This window comes from Jaculus jaculus, chromosome 1 (genome assembly GCF_020740685.1).
Source record: "Jaculus jaculus isolate mJacJac1 chromosome 1, mJacJac1.mat.Y.cur, whole genome shotgun sequence".
NCBI lineage: Eukaryota > Metazoa > Chordata > Mammalia > Rodentia > Dipodidae > Jaculus > Jaculus jaculus.
In genome coordinates, this window is record NC_059102.1 from 178,295,989 (window position 1) to 178,307,145 (window position 11,157).

An 11,157-nucleotide genomic window follows, 5' to 3' on the forward strand; every position below is an offset into this window, starting at 1 on the left:
GCCAACAACTAACTGGAAGGTATCCCATCACTGGCACTGAAATTTTTCTAGTAACAATCTATGGCTTCTGAGTGTTCCATTGTCCAAAAAAGTAAATTTCCATATGACTTATTTATATCTTGTTAGATTTTGATTAGCCCTCCCTCCACCTTTCCTTCACTCAATCTCTTCCTCTGACCTCACTTGGGCCTTTTCACCCCCATTAACCTATTCTTCTACTTACATATATGCAATACCATCCTATTAAGTAACCCCCTCCCTTTCTCTTCCCTTTGTATCTCCTTTCTAGCTTACTGGCCTCTGCTACTGAATTTTATTCCAACTCACACAGAAGTCCAATCATCTGTAGCTAGGATCCACATATGAGAAAGAACATGTGACATTTGGCTTTCTGGGCCTGGGTTACTTCACGTTGTATTATCCTTTCCAGATCCATCCATTTTCCTGAAAATTTCATAACTTCATTTTTTGTTACTGCTGAGTAGAATTCCATTGTATCATTATGCCATATCTTCAGTATCCACTGATCAGTTGAGGGATCTAGGCTGGTTCCATTTCCCAGCTATTGTGTATTAAGCAGGCACAAACGTGGTACAGCAAGTATCTCTAAGGTAATGAGATGAGTCCTTAGGATATGCCTAGGAGTGCTATAGCTGGGTCATATGGTAGATCTATTTTTAGCTGTCTCAGGAACCTCCACACTGATTTCCACAATGGCTGGACCAGATTGCATTCCCAACCTTGTAGAAGGGTTCCTCTTTTTTTTTTTTTTTTTTTTTGGTTTTTCGAGGTAGGGTCTCACTCTGGTCCAGGCTGACCTGGAATTAACTCTGTCATCTCAGGGTGGCCTTGGCAATCCTCCTACCTCTGCCTCCCAAGTGCTGGGATTAAAGGCGTGTGCCACCACGCCCGGCTAGAGGGGTTCCTCTTTTTCTGCAGCCTCGTTAGCATTTATGGTCATTTGTTTTCATGATGGTAGCCAATCTGACAGGAGTGAGATGAAATCTCAATGTAGTTTTAATCTGCATTTCCCTGATGACTAGGATGTCAAACATTTTTTTAGTTGTTTATATGCCATCTGTATGTCTTCTTTTGAGAACTCTCTATTTAGTTCCATAGCCCATTTTTAAAAATTTTATTTATTTATTATTATTTTGGGTTTAAATTTATTTATTTATTTGCGGGCTGAGACAGATAGAAGAGAAACAGATATAGAGAGAATGGGCAAGCCAGGGCCTCTAGCCACTGTAAACGGACTCCAGATGCATGTGCCCCTTTTGCATCTGGCTTACATGGGTCCTGGAAATTGAACCTGGGTCCTTTGGCTTCACAGGCAAACATCTTAACTGCCAAGCCATCTCTCCAGCCCCCATAGACCATTTTTAATTGGGTTGTTTGATTTCTTTATTTTATTTTTATTTTTATTTTTTGGTTTTTCGAGGTCGGGTCTTGCTGTAGCTCAGGTTGACCTGGAATTCACTATGTAATCTCAGGGAGGCCTCGAACTCATGGTGATCCTCCTACCTCTGCCTCCCGAGTGCTGGGGATTAAAGGCGTGTGCCACCACGCCTGGCTTTGATTTCTTATTATTTAGTTTTTTTGAGTTCTTTATATATTTTGGATATTAATCTTCTGTCAGATGTATATATGGCAAAGATTTCTCCCATTCTGTAGATTTCCTGTGCTCTATTCACAGTGTCCTTTGCCATACAAAAGCTCTGTAATTTCATGAGATCCCAGCAGTTGATCAGTGGTTTTATTTCCTGAGCAATTGGGCTTATATTCAGAAAGTCTTTGCAAGACCAGTATGTTGAAGGGTTTTGCTTACTTCTTCCTCTAGCAGTTTCAGAGTTTCAGGTCCAATATTAAGGTTTTTGATCCATTTGGACTTAATTCATGTGCATGGAGAGAGAGAAAGATCTATTTTCATCCTTCTACAGATACATAACCAGTTTTCCCAGAACCATTTGCTGAAGAGGCTGTCTTTTCTCAAGTGAATATTTTTGGCATTTTTGTCAAAGATCAGGTGGCTATAGCTACCCAGACTTACATCTGTATCATCTATTCTGTTCAGTCTATCTACATGTCTTCTTTTTTTTGTGCTAGTACCATGCTATTTTTGTTACTATGGTTCTGTAATATAGGTTAAAATCAGGTATGGTGCTACCACCAGCCTTTTTTTGTTGCTCAACCTTGTTTTAGATATTCGAGGTTTTGATGCAGTTGTGAAGGGGAGTGATTCTCTGATTTTCATCCTGTGTTTTTGTTGTTGGCATATAAGAAGGTTAGTGATTTCTTTTCTTTTTTTTTTTAGTTTTTCAAGGCAGGGTTTTCACTGTGGTCCAGGCTGACCTGGAATTCACTATGTAGTCTCAGGGTGGCCTCGAACTTACAGTGATCCTCCTACCTCTGACTCCCAAGTGCTGAGATTAAAGGTATGTACCAACCAGGCCCAGCTAAGGCTACTAATTTCTGTGTGTTTATTTTGTATCCTGTCACATGGCTATAGGTGTTTATCAGCTCTAACAGTTTGCTGGTAGAGTCTTTAGGGTTCTTTATATATAGAATCACATCATCCGTAAATAATGATAAGTTGATCTCTTCCTTTCCAATTTGCATCCCTCTTATGTGTGTCTCTTGCCTTATTGCTATAGCAAAGACTTCCAAAACTATATTAAATAAAAGTGGGGACAGTGGACACCCTTGTCTTGTTCCTGATTTTAGTGGGAAAGCTTCAAGTTTTTCTCATTTAGTATTATGTTGGCTGTAGGTTTGTCATAAATAGCCTTTATTATGTTGAGATATGTTCCTTCTATTCCCAGACTCTGTAGGCCTTTTATCATAAAGGGGTGTTGGATTTTGTCAAATGCTTTTTCTGCATCTAATGAGATGATCATGTGATTTTTGTCCTTCAGTACATATATTTTTCAAATTATTATTATTTTTTGTTTGTTTTTGAACCATGCCTACATCTCTGGGATAAAGCCTACTTGGTCAGGGTGAATGAGCTTTCTGATATATTCTCATATTCTGTTTCCCAATATTTTGTTGAGAATTTTTGCCTCTATGTTCATGAGGGAGATTGGTCTGTAATTTTTTTTTTTTTTCCTAAGGTAGGGTCTCGCTCTAGCTCAGGGTGACCTGGAATTCACTATATAGTCTCATGGTGGCCTCAAACTCATGGCGATCCTCCCTCCTCTGCCTCCCGAGTGCTGGGATTAAAGGTGTACTCCATCATGCCTGGCTGTAATTTTCTGTTTTTGTTCTGTCTTTGTCTGGTTTGGGTATCAGGGTGATGCTAGCTTTGTAGGAGTTCAGTAGGATTTCTTCCTTTTTTATTTTATGGAAAGGTTTGAGAAGCATTGGTATTAGTTCTTCCATGAAAATCTGATAAAATTCTACCAGTGAGCTGGGCGTGGTGGTGCACACCTTTAATCCTAGCACTCAGGAGGCAGAGGTAGGAGGATCGCCATGAGTTTGAGGCCATAGTGAATTCCAGGTCAGCCTGGGCTAGAGAAAGTCCCTACCTCGAAAAACAAACAAACAAAAATCCACCAGTGAGGGTGGTGAGATGGCTTAGCAGTTGAGCACTTGCCTGTGAAACCTAAGGACTCTGGTTCAAGGCTTGATTCCCTAGTACCCATGTAAGCCAGATGCATACGGTGGCACATGCATCTGGAGTTCATTTGCAGTGCCCAAAGGCCCTGATGCACACATTCTCTCTCTCTGTCTCTTTCTCTCTCTGTCTGTGGCTCTCAAGTAATAAATAAAAGTCAACAAAAAAATATTCAACAGTGAATCCATCTGGGCCTGGACTTTTTTTTAGGTGGGAGATTTTTTTTTATATATATAACTGCTTAGATCTCCATACTTGTTATAGGTTTATTTGAGTGGTTAATCTCATCTTCTCATCTTGATTTAATTTTTGTAGGTCATCTAAATCAAGGAAATCATCCATTTCTTTCAGATTTTCAAACTTAGTGGAGTATATTTTCTTATAGTATGTCCCTATGATTTTTTGAATTTCTCTCTCAGGGCTCATGGTGACCTCATGGTGACCCTCCTCCTTCAGCCTCCTAAGTGCTGGGATTAAAGGTATGCACCACCATGTCCGGCTTCTAATTTCTTTCTTTCTTTTTTTCTTTTTTGGCTTTTTGAGGTAGGCTTTCACTCTAGCTCAGGCTGACCTGGAATTCACTATGTAATTTCAGGCTGGCATCAAACTCACAGTAATCCTCCTATCTCTGTCTCCCAAGTGCTGGGATTAAAGGCGTGCACCATCACTCCCGGCTTCTAATTTCTTAATATAGGCAATTAAAGATATAAATTTCCCTGTTAGGACTGCCTTCATTGTGTCCCAAAGGCTTTGGCATGTTGTGTTCTCATTATCACTTGAGTCTAAGAATTTTTCATTTCCTTCTTGATTTCTTCATTAACCCATTCATCATTTAGTGGTGTATTGTTTAGTTTCCATGATTTTGTGTATGCTGTGTAGCATTTCTTGATATTGATTTGTAGTTTAATCCCACTGTGATCAGGTAGATTGTAAGGAATTATTTCAATTTTCCTGTGTTTGTTAAGATTTGCTTTGTGTCCTAATATATGGTCTATTTTAGAGAATGTTCCATGTGCTGCTGTAAAGAATGTGTATTCTGCAGCATTTGAATGAAATGTTCTATAGATATCTGTTAAATGTTGTTTTTTTAAATTTGTTTGTTTTGTTTTGTTTTTCGAGGTAGATTCTCACTTTTGCTCAGGCTGACCTGGAATTCATTATGTAGTCTCATGGTGGCCTCGAACTCGCGCTGATCCTCCTACCTCTGCCTTCCAAGTGCTGGGATTAAAGGCGTGCGCCACCACACCCAGCTATTAAATGTTTTTGTAATATGATTTGCTCTTTTAAAATAATGACAAAAAGCTGAGTGTGGTGACACACACTTTTTTTGTATACATCATACATTTATTAGTAAATATCTCTCTGAAATCAGAAATAATATTAAAAAGATAATAACTGCACTATTTGATCAAGCAGAACTAGCAACTTTCATTTTTTTCTTTTTATTATTTATTTATTTATTTATTTGAGAGTGACAGACACACAGAGAGAAAGAAACACACACAGAGAGAGAATGGGTGTGCCAGGGCCTCCAGCCACTGTAAATGAACTCCAGATGTGTGCACCCCCTTGTGCATCTGGCTAACATGGGTCCTGGGGAATCCAGCCTCAAACTGGGGTCCTTAGGCTTCACAGGCAAGTGTTTAACCCTAAGCTATCTCTCCAGCCAAAACTTTTGTTTTTTTTTTTTTCAAAATTTTTTTTTTTTTTGTCTATTTATTTATTTATTTATTTGAGAGCGACAGACACAGAGAGAAAGACAGATAGAGGGAGAGAGAGAGAATGGGCGCGCCAGGGCTTCCAGCCTCTGCAAACGAACTCCAGACGCGTGCGCCCCCTTGTGCATCTGGCTAACGTGGGACCTGGGGAACCGAGCCTCGAACCGGGGTCCTTAGGCTTCACAGGCAAGCGCTTAACCGCTAAGCCATCTCTCCAGCCCAAAACTTTTGTTTTTTTTTTTTAAAAAGTACAAATCTGCTAAAAATTTCAATTAGCATGCACATTATATATAATACAACCTACTAGTTATTTTAGATGCTACAAACCAAAGTTAATCCAATGGAAAGAAAAACAAACCCACATATTTAAGCTTTAAGAACTATTTTTTTCTCTATATATTAGCATGTTCTCAGATACTCACATGGGAAAAATGAGGGAGCTGTAAAATGTGCAAGGAACATATCTGTTCTAACACAGAACATGGGCACCGGGCCCAGCGGAAGGTGCCCACTGTCATGGGTAGGCCAGAAGTTGGTAAATTAAGTCATAAACAAGGCCAAGCCCCCACTACAGGAAATCATTGGTAACATGGCATCTATAACAAGGTCAGCAAATCAAAAACATCCCAAATAATTGTTTCATACAACTTTGGTTTTTCAAAGCAGGGTTTCACTGTAGCTCAGGCTGACCTGGAATTCACTATGTAGTTTCAGGGTGATCTCGAATTTACAGTGATCCTCCTATCTCTGCCTCGCAAGTCCATTAAAGGCATGCACCCCCAGGCCCAGCCTACAACTTTTTTTTTTTTTTAATTTTTTGGGTTTTTTTTTTTGTGGGGGGGCCGGTAGGGGTCTCACTCAATCCCGGGCTGACCTGGAATTCACTCTGTAGTCTCAGGGTGGCCTTAAACTCACAGCGATCCTCCTACCTCTGCCTCCTGAGTGCTAGGATTAAAGACGTGCACCACCACACCTGGCAAATGTTTTTTTTAAATGTTTATTCCCTCTAGTAGCTGCTTGTTGGAGTCATTTGCTGCAGCTGACACTATCCATCAGCCATTTCTGCCTGACCCAGAAACCCTAAGGGTTTGAAAACCTTTTGTTGGGATGGGGAGGGGACAGGGGTCTGGGAAGGTTCTCTATGTAAAACACGTGGGTTTTCAACACTGCTATAAATGTAGAAAGGTCACTTGGAATTACACAGTGAGACTTTGGGTTCTCTTGGGAGGGAGCAGGCCCTTGGCAGGCAGGGGTAGGAGGCAGGAAGCCAGGGCTGCTGCCAGGGTGGCTGGAGCATCCCTGAGGCAGCGGACACCCAGGGCTGCCCGCTAGGATGTGCCGGCCCCCCACGCAGCAACCCCAGCGGGGGGTAGGGAAGGAAAGGGACCCAAAAGGAGGGTGAACATAGCCAGACCCTACAGGGGCCTCCTCCAGACCTTGGGGGCAAGATCAGGATTGTCTTTTTCTTAATTTGGTTCATTTTTATTTACTTAGTTGAGAGTGACAGAGAGAGAAAGAGGCAGAGAGAGAGGGGAGATGAGAATGAGAATAGGCGCGCACAGCCACTGCAAAAGAACTCCAGACGCGTGCGCTCCCTTGTGCTAACGTGGGTCCTGGGGAATCGAGCCTTGAACTGGGGTCCTTAGGCTTCACAGGCAAGCGCTTAACTGCTAAGCCATCTCTCCAGCCCTTTCTTTTTCTTTTTAACATATTTATTTTTATTTAATTTAATTAATTTACTTATTTTGGTTTTTCGAAGTAGGGTCTCACTCTAGCTCAGGCTGACCTGGAATTCACTCTGCATTCTCAGGGTGGCCTCACCACGATCCTCTTACCTCTGCCTCCCGAGTGCTGAGCTAAAGGTGTGCGCCACCACGCCCGGTTTCTTTTTAACGTATTTATGTATTTATTTGAGAGGGAGAGAAATAAGCAGACGGAGAGAGAAATTGAGTATGGGTGCATCAGGGCCTCTAGCCACCGCAAATGAACTCCAAATACATGTACCACATGAGCATTTGGCTTTACCTTGGTACTGGGAAATTGAACCCAGGCTGTCAGACTTTACCAGTAAGCATCTTAAACGGCTGAGCCATCTCTCCAGCCCTCTCCCCAACTCCCCCGCCCTTTTCTTTTCCTTTTTTTCTAGGTAGAGTCTCATTCTAGCCCCGGCTGGCCTGGCACTCTGTAGTCCCAGGCTGTCCTCGAACTCACAATGTTCCTCCAACCTTAGCCTCAGGAGCGCTGTGATTAAAGGTGGAGCATCACCTCACTGGGCTGTGTCTATTTTGGAGCAGAGGAACAGTCTTCTTAGATTAATTTTTTTTGGTTTATTTTATTTATTTATTATGATTTATTTGAGAGTGACAGAGAGAGAAAGAGGCAGAGAGAGAAAAAAAAAATGGGTGTGCCAGGGCCTCCAGCTACTGTAAACGAACTCCAGACACGTGCGCCCTCTTGTGCATCTGGCTAACGTGGGTCCTGGGGAATTGAACCTCGAACCGGGGTCCTTGGCAAGTGCTTAACTGCTAAGCCATCTCTCCAGCCCAAGCCTTCTTCGATTTTATGTCTGGAGGATATGCTGGCTTCGAGAGTCAACCTCCAGCTTTGTAGGCTAGGGCTGGATGGTTTTTTCAAGTAGCTCCACAGCTGTTGAGTTGTGTGGTAACAGGCAGCACCGTGGCCATACTGTCACCCCAGGCACCCACCTTTTCTCCAGCTCCTGATGCTGCAGGCTTGCTTTGTTCTGTTTGGTTTGAGCCGGCTTCTCACTGTAAGCTGCTGGCTGAAACTCACCATGTAGCCCAGCCTGGCATTGAACTCTTGAGCTAAACCCCTGAGCACTGGCATTACGGGCGTGAGCCACCGGGCCCATCTCTTGTGGCTCATGCTGTCCGACAAAGGGTTGGAGCAAGACCGCCTCTCAAGGTGGTCTGCATTTGCATCTCCCTCCTCGCCAAGGAGGTGGAAGAGCATCCCTTAGGTGTTTATTGGACACTGTTTCCTCTTTTGTTGGCGAGTCTTTTGGTTGGATTTCTTGCTCTTTTATTCCCCCCACCCCATGCCAGGCAAGAGTGCTGTATAGTTTTCTGGGCGTGACCTCTCCCGTGGAGACACAACAGACATCTCTAGCCTTGTGGCTTGCTTTTCACTTTCTCTGAGGTGTGGCCACCTTTCTCCTCCCCGCCACGCCCGTGCGGAGAGTGCGCACCCGGCTGTGCGTGTCAGCAAGTGCGTCGGGCCGAGGCGGGCCACTCAGGACCCCAGTGTGGACCGACGAGCCGCGGGGCAGTCTGGTTCGGGGAGCATCCGTGGGCTGGGGAGGGATGCAGGGGGCCCGGTGCCAGGGGGCTGGTGCCCTCTGCCGCGCACCTGGGGTCGCCCTCCGCGCCCGGCTCGGCTCGGCTCGGCCCGGCTCGGCTCGGCTCGGCTCTGCCCGGCTCGGCTCGGCTCGGCTCGGCTCGGCTCGGCTCGGCTCGGCCCGGCTCGGCTCGGCTCGGCTCTGCCCGGCTCGGCTCGGCTCTGCCCGGCTCGGCTCGGCACGGCTCTGCCCGGCTCGGCTCGGCACGGCTCTGCCCGGTTCGGCTCGGCTCGGCTCTGCCCGGCTCGGCTCGGCTCGGCTCGGCTCGGCTCGGCTCGGCTCGGCTCGGCTCGGCCCGGCTCGGCTCGGCTCGGCTCGGCTCGGCTCGGCTCGGCTCCCAGGGCCCTCGGGCCGGCCCTCCCGAGGCGGGGCGGTGCCCGGGCCTCGGCGGCGCGGCTGCTGGTCCGGAAGCTGCCGGAGCCGATAAGGCCGAGGTCGGTGCTGCGGTGAGACAGTGCGGGGACGCGGCGGCCCCTCCCCTGCTCGCCTCGCCCCCCGCCCCCCGCGGGGTCACCGTCAGCCCGGAGACCTAAGGGCGCCTTAGGGGAATGGGGCCGTGCTCGCTCCCGGGCCTCTGGACGAGCGACAGCAGGGTTCCCAGCCTCACTTCTCTGCGCGGGACAATGGGGCGAGGAGCCCCGTTTTCCGCCACAGCGATGTGGGGCTAGGACGAGTGCAGACGTGGAGGCCCTCGGAGAGTTTTGGACCCGTTGTGAATGTTGAGCCACATGTACCCGGAGGCCCTCGCCGCCCCTGCTGCACCTTCCTGTCAGGGTTCACTGGTCCCCGATGTATGGGGGTGCCACTTAGCAAACTCGCAGCCAGCGAGCAGATTTGGGTTCTGTGGAGCCTGAAGCTTAAACAATCTGGGGGTGAACTCTTCAGGCAAAGGTTACATAATCATGAACACAGAATTGCTGACTGCCCCCCTCCTTCCAGGGCAAGGGGGGAAGGTCAAGTCGAGCTCTCTCAGCGTCCCAGCTCCACACAGGGAACCCTTGACAGTGTTTGGACTCCTCTCCTGGGAGCGTCAGAGAACAGCATGGGACAGGGTGTCGCCCAGAGATACAGCAGGGGGGACAAAGCCGGGACAGAATGTCCCCACGCGACAGAGGGCAGGGGCAGTGGAGCTTCTGGGGACTGCAGCCCCAGCCGTGCAGGCCCGCGCCTTCCACTTCTTCCAGCCCGGCTTCACTTGCCGCTCCGGTTCGTGGCCCTGGGCCTTCCCTCCCCGGTGCAGTGAAGTGCAAACAGCCTGAGTTATTCCCGTTTGGGGCTCAGGCTGGGAAGGCTGTGGACCCGGGCGTCCTCATCCGTTCATCCGTACAACTCCTCCTGGGCAGAGCTCGGAAGCTGTGCAAGCCAGTCCAGGCATTTCTCTTCCAGCCAGGCGAGCGAGCGTGCGTGTGTGCGTGTGTGTGTGTTTGGTTCACTGTTCCTTTTGTGTGCTTGCAGGAAATTTTCCCGTCTCTGCCTCCAGCTTTTTTTTTTTTTTTTCATATGAAGTCTGGGGATCTGAACTCAGGTCCTCAAACTCAGGTCCTCAAACTCAGGTCCTCAGAGTTACATCACTTTATCCACTGAGCCATCTCCCAGAGCAGGAGAGATGGTTTAGCGTTTAAGCACTTGCCTGTGAAGCCTAAGGACCCCGGTTCGAGGCTAGATTCCCCAGGACCCATGATAGCCAGATGCACAAGGGGCGCACGCGTATGGAGTTCGGTTGCAGTGGCTAGAGACCGTGGGCACCCATTCTCTCTGTCTGCCTCTTTCTCTCTCTGTTCGTCGCTCTCAAATAAATAAAAATCCATTTTTTTATCTATCTATCTATCTATCTATCTATCTATCTATCTATCTATCTATCTATTGTTATATATATATATATTGTTATATATATTGTTATATATATTTGCAAGCACAGAGAGATAGACGAGAAACAGACAGAGAGGATGGGCTCACCAGGGCCTCCCATTGCTAAAGGACTCCAGATGCGCTAGGCATGGTGGCATACGCCTTTAATCCCAGCAGAGGTAGGAGGTTTGCTGTGAGTTCAAGGCCACCCTGAGAATATAGAGTGAATTCCAGGTCAGCCTGGGCTACAGTAAGCCCCTACCTCAGAAAAAAAAAGAACTCACATGCACAACTTTGTGCATGTGGCTTTATGTGGGTACTAGGGGAATCAAACCCAGGTCAATAGTTTTTGCAGGCAAAAATCTTAACAGCTGACCCATTTCTCCATCCCATGAAAGGCTTCTTAATCAAGGAAGCTGCCCCATATTTCATTTATTGGGTTTTTTGTTTTGCTTTGTTCCCCCTCCCAAGGCCTTGAACTCATGGCAATCTTCTGTCACTTTCAAATAAATAAAAATATTAAAAATAAAAGAAACAAAGAAGACATTGTTCCAAAGCACTCCTCCCCATCCTCTGGCTCTTACATTCTTTCTTTCTTTCTTTTTTTTTTTTTTTTT